The sequence below is a fragment of the Rattus norvegicus genome, chromosome 1 (genome assembly GCF_021556685.1).
Source record: "Rattus norvegicus strain SHRSP/BbbUtx chromosome 1, alternate assembly SHRSP_T2T, whole genome shotgun sequence".
Classification (NCBI taxonomy): domain Eukaryota; kingdom Metazoa; phylum Chordata; class Mammalia; order Rodentia; family Muridae; genus Rattus; species Rattus norvegicus.
Window position 1 is genome coordinate 57,391,557 of NC_141534.1, and position 9,178 is coordinate 57,400,734.

The window sequence follows — 9,178 nt, forward strand, 5'->3', positions numbered from 1 at the left end:
AGGTTTAAATACAACAGATTAGTAACTGAGCATGAGCATTGACTTTATATGGAAAGTGTTTGGGTGCAGTGCAGTATCCTCTTACATCTACGTGGTGGCCTGTATGTCAGGGAGATGTGTGTGTGTGTGTGTGTGTGTGTGTGTGTGTGTGTGTGTGTGTGTGTCTCCATCCCCTTTTGCCCCTTGTATCTATATTATCTGCACCTCAGTGCAAGAGAGTGTAGAAGCCAGAAGTCACCCCGGCTGCTGTTCCTGAGGTAGGTCCTCAACCTTATTTTCAAGACAGGCTCTCTCACTGGCCTGCAGCTGGCCAATTATCTGGGCTGGATGACCAGTCGCTCCCAGGCCTTTGGTATGCCAACCCATAATATCATATTAAAGGCCTATGTAGATGGCTGGCTTCTTATTTATAGATTGACTGATTTTTGTATGAATACAAGAGATAGATTTAGGCCATATATTTGGAGGACCACTGGCTATTTCCTTACTGAGGTTTCGATTTTTTTTATGCTTTATTAGGGTGTCTGGTTTTATTTATTGTGGTAGTTTTTATGTTCTTATGTGGAATATTATTGTTTTGATTATTTACATGTGTAATTTTAGCTCCTGTATTGCTACATCTTTTTCACTATTTGATTCCTACTTTTTAATGTTATTTTTAGACAGCATCAGTACTGATCAAATGTCTACACAGAGTGAGGAGGAGTTACCACTCCATATCCCCAAGCCCAGTATCTCTGAGGAGGGAAACGTTCACTCCCAATACAAAGTATTGAGGACAATTGGGCAAGGGAGCCACGCCAAGGTCCACCACTGGCTCACAGGCACCCCGGTGGCTGTCAAAGTTCTCCTAAAGTACAAGCAGTGGTTCCAGCAAGCTATGACGGAAGCAAATATATAGAGAAAGACCAACCACCTGAACATCATCTCGCTCCTCGAAATCATTGAGAGCAAACCTAGAATATACCTCATAATGGAGCTGGTGGAAGGCCAACAGAGAGTCAGAGCACATAGAGGAGGACCAGGCCAGGGAAATATTTGAACAGATATTATCAGCAGTGAGCTACTGCCATGGGCCTGGTATAGTTCACAGGGACCTCAAACCAGATGATATTATGATCGATAAAACGAAAAGGTCAAAGTCCTCGACTTTGGTCTTAGCACCCAATTTCAACCGGGACAAATGCTAACCCAGCACTGCTGTGCGTACTCTTTTTGTGCCCCTGAACTCTTCCTTGGCCATCTATAAGACGGGCCAAAGAATGACATGTGGACCATAGGAGTGGTCTTGTGTTATATGGTGGTGGGAAAGTTCGAATTAGATTCACTGATCATCTAAGAGCTTCAAAGACAAGCTGTGGCAAGGGTGTATCCTTCCTCCTGTGGGGTTTCAGAAAACCTGTAGGACCTCCTTAGTCTGTTACTGACAGTAAATCCCAGCTATAGATCAACAGCCACAGAGGTGATGAAACACTCCTGATTGAAAGAACACTGGAAGGGGTTCCCAAGTCCTTATGGAGAACTACTCCCCCTCACACCAGACCCTGCAATTTTGGATGCGATGGAATGTATTAGATTCCAAGCCTCTGTAATAAAATACTCTTTAATGAAAAGAAAATATAATGAGGCAATGGCAACTTATTGCTTCCTACAAGAACAGGACCTCCAGGGGGATGGCTGCATAGCCCAGGCACAGCAAGTGAGTCCCGTTGCAGCCCCATTCCCTAGCCTTGATCCTGCTGCTGCTTTCAGATTACAACTAAAGAGGAGTGGAAGGGCGCTAGTTCTTGTCACCTTGCTACTGTCATCCTCCCATGGTCAAGGTCTGGCTATGGCCAGAAGGCTAGTCCAAGAGGAGGCAGAAGATCCAATGTCCCTGGTCTTCTCAGGCCACTCCTAAGACACCTACACAGGACCACTATCACAAATGTGCCATGAGTATCCCATGCCTTCAACCAACAAGCATCTTCACTGAGAAAAGTAGCAGTAAGAAAATAGGACAATCTACTCTCCCACAGAGCCCCAGCAGAGGATGAGCCCATCCTGAGCACGTCTGGCCCAGAGGATTTAAGGGGTGGACCAGGAATAAAGGAAATGCCCCGAGGAAGCTGTGTTGCTGCTTGTCAAGGAGAAAGAAACCTCGCCTGGGGGAGAACAGCAACTAGCCCTGGAAATGAGCCACAGGAGAGTCCAGAGTACAAGCAGCAGGCACAGCCCAGGTACCTTTGTGCTTTGTCCTTTCCAGTTTGCTTTATGCTGGTCCTTCCTCTGTCTCTGGTTTCCATTTTCCCCACAATTCTTACCTTGTACCTTCTCTAAGTTCTTTATGATGTTTCCCTAACAAAAAGCCTTCTCTCTCTTCTTGATTTCTCCTCTTCCCAGCAGGGACTCAATATGAATGATGTGTATGCCACTCTACAGAATTGTCTTGCTGCCCAATCCCTTTACATGGACTCTATCTCCCCCTTAGGACAATAACTCCCACAGGGTGATGACTAGAGGGTCATGGGCTCATAGCCTCATCCTTGGGCTACTGGTCCTAGCACATGTGGTCATTAATTACAAGTGCCTCAGAACAGATTCTTATCTTTTCAAAAGTAACATCACATTTCAGTAAGTCTCAAAACTAATAACAAAGTTTGTCATTGAATAAGTATCAACAGTCTAGTTTGCTGGTTATTGTTGATGGTCAGAATCGTGCATGCATGCATAGTTTTTTGCATACTGATTTTTTGTTCCTAAGACCTAGTGATATATAGGATTTTATAGGTAACATTTCTAAATAATTTCTTTCAAAGATCTCAACTGGGAAGTAGAAAAGAAGAAATAATAAAATAGTAAGGCAATCAAAGCCCCAAATAGTAATCTAAGAATTCTAACTCATTATTTTTTTATTTTTTGGATTGGAATAAATTGTCTTGTCGCTTTCACAGTGCCATCTGGAAATTCTGTCATGTCCGGAGTATAAACAGGAGATGACATCAGAGACATGGCCAAGGAAAAGACACCAGCTGAAGCTACAGCAGCAACAGGAGTAGAAGCAATAGCACCAGCAGCAGTAGCAGTAGCAGAAGGAGGAAGAGTAGGAGGAAGATGAGGAGGAGAAGAGGGGGGAAGTGGAGGAGGAGGAGGAGAAGAGGAGGAGGAAGAGAAGAGGAGGAGGAGAAGGAGGAGGAGGAGAAAAATGTGGAGGAGAAGGAGGAGGAGGAGGAGGAGAAGGAGAAGGAGGATGAGGAGAAGGAAGAGGAGGAGGAGGAGGAAGAGGAGGAGGAAGAGAAGAGGAGGAGGAGAAGGAAGAGGAGGAGGAAGAGGAAGAGGAGGAGGAAGAGGAGGGGGAGAAGGAGGAGGAGGAGAAAAATGTGGAGGAGAAGGAGGAGGAGGAGGAGAAGGAGAAGGAGGATGAGGAGAAGGAAGAGGAGGAGGAGGAGGAAGAGGAGGAGGAAGAGAAGAGGAGGAGGAGAAGGAAGAGGAGGAGGAAGAGGAAGAGGAGGAGGAAGAGGAGGGGGAGAAGGAAGAGGAGAAGGAAGAGGAGGAGGAGAAGGAAGAGGAGGAGGAAGAGGAGGGGGAGAAGGAAGAGGAGAAGGAAGAGGAGGAGGAGAAGGAAGAGGAGAAGGAAGAGGAGGAGGAGGAGAAGGAAGAGAGGGAGGAAGAGGAGGAGGAGAAGGAGGAGGAGGAGAAGGAAGAGGAGGAGGAAAAGGAGAAAAATGTGGAGGAGAAGGAGGAGGAGGAGAAGGAAGAGGAGGAGGAAAAGGAGAAAAATGTGGAGAAGGAGGAGGAGGAAGAGGAGGAGGAGGAGGAAGAGGAGGAAGAAGAGGAGGAGGAGAAGGAAGAGGAGGAGGAAGAGGAAGAGGAGGAGGAAGAGGAGGGGGAGAAAAAAGAGGAGAAGGAAGAGGAGGAGGAGAAGGAAGAGGAGAAGGAAGAGGAGGAGGAGGAGAAGGAAGAGAGGGAGGAAGAGGAGGAGGAGAAGGAGGAGGAGGAGAAGGAAGAGGAGGAGGAAAGGAGAAAAATGTGGAGGAGAAGGAGGAGGAGAAGGAGAAGGAGGACGAGGAGAAGGAAGAGGAGGAGGAAGAGGAGGAGGAGAAGGAAGAGGAGGAAGAAGAGGAGAAGGAAGAGGAGGAGGAAGAGGAAGAGGAGGAGGAGAAGGAAGAGGAGGAGGAGGAGGAGAAGGAAAAGGAGGAAGAAGAGGAGGAGGAGGAGGAGAAGGAAGAGGAGGAGGAGGAGGAGGAGGAGGAGGAGGATTTTGCTTCCTTTTCCCTGAGAGAATTGAAAATGACTTCTTGTGGATACACATACTCTGCTGAGCACTGTTTATGAAAACTACTTAACAGAATATTAACCATTCATAGAAGACATGTCAATATTCCTGAGGGGGTTCACCCATGGAAGATAGAGTCTGATGGCAGAGGCAAGATGTGTGGAATGTTCTTAATGAGGAAGACCTCCTCAAACCTGATGGTGTAATAGGTCTGAAGAGCATTTTGTGGGAGTCAGGGTCCCATCCCCCTCTGTCAGGGCACACAGAGCTCCTAGCCTTGCATCATGCCTGAGACATGACATGGAATAATGGCTTCACTGGTCCCCACAGGGTCCTGGATTGCTTGGTTCCCCCTCATTCCTGGTCTACCCTGTACCTCATCGTGTCCGGAGCATCTATGGCCTGAAATTACATCAATGATTCACTGGAGCTGGACCTGAACCCAGACCACAGGGATGCCCTGGGCACTGAGGACCATAAAAGCAGCAGACAACATCTCCTCCACTGCTTCTGACTCTGCTCCACAAGCCAAGGCAGCTCCCACATAGCAGGCATCCAGCCTAACTCCCAGCAGGGAGAGTGGGAGGTGTCTGTGGATGAGCCCACAGTGACTGCATGATTGCGTGGGAAGATAACTGGCAGCGTCTGGAACAGCCTCACTGTACTGTTAACCTGACCCAGTAACATGTGCCATTTACACATCTCCTACCTGTGGCTTGTGTAGGATCCTCAGGGCAGATCCTAAAGTCCATCATGGCTGAAAGGCAGAAGTTTGCACATCATTGCAAAGTGGAGGCTACTCTCAGCTGATGGGACCCACACAGTCTATGGAAAAGTTTGATTAAGTGAAAGTTGGCCATCCTTGAACTCTCCAGTCTTCCAGGGTAGTGTGTGGTGAACACATCTAGAGCCATTCCTGAAAAACATAAGTGCCAAAATTCAACAATAAGGAGAGAGTCCTGCACTGCAGGGAATCACTCGGCCCATTGAGGACACAAAGACATCCTATGCCATGGCATGGAGGCTCCCAAGAACTTCTAAGATCAATGTGACAAAGACAAGAGCCCACAGTCCATCCTGGGAGAACATTAAAGTATCTGGAATTCTCAGGGACCCGAAGGTAGGTTGGGCAGGATATGGAGCTGATGCATGCTGGGATGCTTAGAGGAGACAGCCCGAGGCAACATAGAGGGAAATGTGTTGTGAGACAGAGCAACCAACAGGATGGCCTATCGGGCCCAGGACAGATCGAATAGCCAGAATGAGGTGGTCTGTGTAGACCTGGTATCCTGGAATTGTAGAAGCATAGAAAGAACCAAAAGTCAGGGTGAAGACTACCACCATATTGTTGTATCTCTCTGCAGGTGGAAGAGGCAGAGAATGACCGCAGAGGTGACCAGTATGTCCTCAGCCTGGACAACAAGTGTCTGCTCAATCATACAGATGGCTCACGACTCTCTCACCCAAAGCAAACTGAGACTGCACACTGGTGGACCAGCTGGGTCCTCAAGAGGTTAGCTCTCTCAATGGCATGAAGTTCAGGAACTATACTTGCCTGGGGAAGACCCTACCCTTGAGGACATTGTGGTCTGGGCAAGAGCCATATAGCAGCCCTGTCTGTGCCAGCCAGCCTTGAAGGTGGTTTGGGAGCATTCCAGCATGATCAGCCTCCAGCCATTTCCATGCAAGTCAGTTGTTGGCCCTCAGCACTTCTGCCCACCACTTCAGTCCTTTCCCTGCCCACTTGTAGGAGACGGCGGGGGCGGGAGAGGACCCTGCTCTGACATGAGCCTAGGGCTTGGGATTGACCCTATTTTTCTTGGTTCTGTCTCCAAGCTCCTAGGATTCTCTGGAGCAAAAATGTCTGAGAGAAACAAGTGTCTTGTTAGCCCTGAAGCAGCTTGGGCTCTTGTCTTATCTGCTAGAGAAGGTGTCAGAATGGGACTTGGGCAGTAGATGGAGCTCTGTGACTGCAAAGCCTGCCTAGGCTCCAAGGACCCAGAGCTGGTTACTGCAGGGTCTCCTAGATCACAACTCTGCAGTTCCTCTTCTCATGTCTTGCTTTTAACTGTACCCAACACAAAGCCTCCCTTGCAGTATGTCTCAGTTCCATATGAGATCATACATACAAGACACCACTGCATGAAATGGAAAAAAGCCCTTACTGCACACCTCAGGCTATGGAGTCTGCTCCATCTGGTGTGACAGTGTTACTGACGCACTGGTAAAGGGCTGTTTGGGGTCTCCTCTCCTCACCTTAGCCAAGGAGGTCCAGGGGCATCAAGCAGGTTCAGTCCTGGGGTTCTGGGATGGTGCATGGTCCATTATTTACCCATGGAGTCTTCAAGATTTCTTGACTGCCCAAGGTCCAAAGAAGTATTTGATGTCCCTTTACTTGGATAAGAGGAAACTGAATGTCACTGCTGCTCACAGGTTCTTGCTAGTTGAGCCCAATAGTGGATGCATTTTTGTGAGTCACATCTGCACCTCTTCCTAACGTTTGTCAGAATGGAACTTAAGTCTGACTGGCTGGGTAGTACAGCACCTCCTCATCTAGGCCTTCTTGTGCGCATCTTGAGCTCATCCAGAACATGTGAGTTTGGCACAACCATTGAGCATGTCAGCTGATGCAATGACCCACACAGAGGTGCTGACAGATCTGAGGGTTCTATTCCCTGGACATTGTGACACCGAACAGACTGGGAACAGTGGGAAGAGGAGGGCCCACAAGGCTAGCTCAGGATGCAATCCCAATAGATAAGTGTCCCCCATTCATACAAAATGTGGTGAACTAGCCCTGACGAGAAGCATATTACCTTCCATTAGAAAACCTTTGGGAACAAAAACCCTAGTGTTAAGTGGAGTCTGTGCCAACTGTGGGTATCTGGCATCAGTCAGGACAAGTGTCAAGACAGGCCCACCCACACACATACATGGACACACATAGAGGTACACACACACACACACACACACACACACACACACACACACACCACCTGCTACCATGGGGGTGTGTACAGCCTGCCTCGCCTTCCACCACATATGTCCCTGAAGTTTGTGAGTCAAAGGGTTCCCTATCCCTCAAGCTCAGGTGAGGTCACTCTGCTCCTTCTTGTCCTTGCCTGGCATCAAGCTTTTCACCTGACCCTGGGGTTCACAAGTGCTCCCGAGGAAAAAAGTAGTCCATATCTCCACTTTTACATGGTTGCCCATACTGCTGGCTTCTAGCAGGAGTCAAGTGTGGATAGGTACTTGGCAGGGTCTTGGTCCTTGGTTTGTCAGTCTCTCCATGACTACGGAGCTTCTGTGGAACCAAAGCACTGCAGACAGAACTTGGGAAATCCTGGGTGGCATGGTTGAGTATGCCGGTAAAGAGCAGACAGAACCAGCACGGCAACAGTACACACCTCTGGGCCTGGATGTGCCTGTCTGCCCTTTCAACCAGAGCATGGCCTGCTGTAACAGCTGCTTGTCATTATCTTGGGGAACACAGCAGTGAGAACCCTGCTGGGGCTTCTATCCTCAGGCAGGTGGCAGGAGCCTTGAGCTCACTTGTCCCCCATTATTCCCCTGGCCCAGGGATTATGTTTTTCAGTACACCCAGAAGCAGCAGAGGCCAGCATAACTCATCCTTAGTGTGTGCAGCATGTGCATGGAGGTCAGGACCTGTGCCTGTGTCTACAGAGAATAAAGGAGCCAAGACCTTTGACTGACCCTGAGAAGCCACGTGGGTCCCATAAAGATTCTATTTCTGTCTTTCCTCTGGGCCTATGGTGACACAAGGGGTGCAGAGCTAAATTCTTCAGAGGAACTTCCAAGTGCCAGGAGCCACTTAAAGAACTGTTCACCATCCATGGTCATCAGGTATATCCAAATCAAAAGCACCCTGAGATTCCAACTTATGTGCATCAGAATGGCTAAAATAAAAATCTCAAGTGACATCCAGCACGTGCTGATGAGGATGTGGAAAAAAGGGAACACTCCTCCATTGCTGCTTGGATTGCAAATTGTGCATCCACTTTCTAAGTCATTTGGCAGTTCCTCAGAAAACTGGGAATCGTTTTACCTCAGGACTTAGCTAAATAATCCCTGGACATAAACCCAAAGATGCCCCACCATCCCACAAAGACGCTTGATGAACTATGTTCATAGTGGTTTTATCTGCAATAGCCAAGAACTAAAAGCAACCTAGATGTCCCTCAACTGAATATAAGATACAGAAAATATGGAATATCTACACAAGGGAATATTCTTCAGCTATTAAAAATAAATACATTATGAATTTTGTAGGCAAATGGATGAAGTTGACAATGTCATCCTTAGGGAGGTAACCCAGAACCACAGAGAAATTTATGGTGTGTACTCACTTGTAAGTGGACATTACCATAAAGTTGAAGATAACAGATTGATAGGAATGAAGGAAGAAGGAGGTCCTATGTGAGGAGTTGTGAATCTCACTCAGAAAGTGAAAAAAAAATAGTCCCAGTCCTCAGAAGGATGAAGTGATGGAATAGGACAAGAGAAGAGATAGGAAAGGAGATGGAAACGGTGATTAGGTCTAGGGAGAAGGAGTTGGGAGAGGAAAGGAATTGATAATGCAAACTGTCTTGGCAGGAAGGGGCAGGGATCTATGGTGACTTGCCAGATGCCTGGTAAAGTAGAGGATAGGGGGAGTCTATGAGGGTGACTCTACCTTAGATTACAACCAGAGCAAGAGAGTGAAATGGCCACCTCCTGTAGCAAGAAAGAATTTCTAGAAAAGGAAGGCAACATCAATACACTCACGAAATGTTCAACTCAAAATCTGTCTTGCCAATAAATGTGCAGGGATAAAGACAGAGCAGAGATTGAGGGAAGAACCAAACAGTGACTGCCCCAAAATGAGATCCATCTCATGTGACAGACACAACCTCTGACAGTATT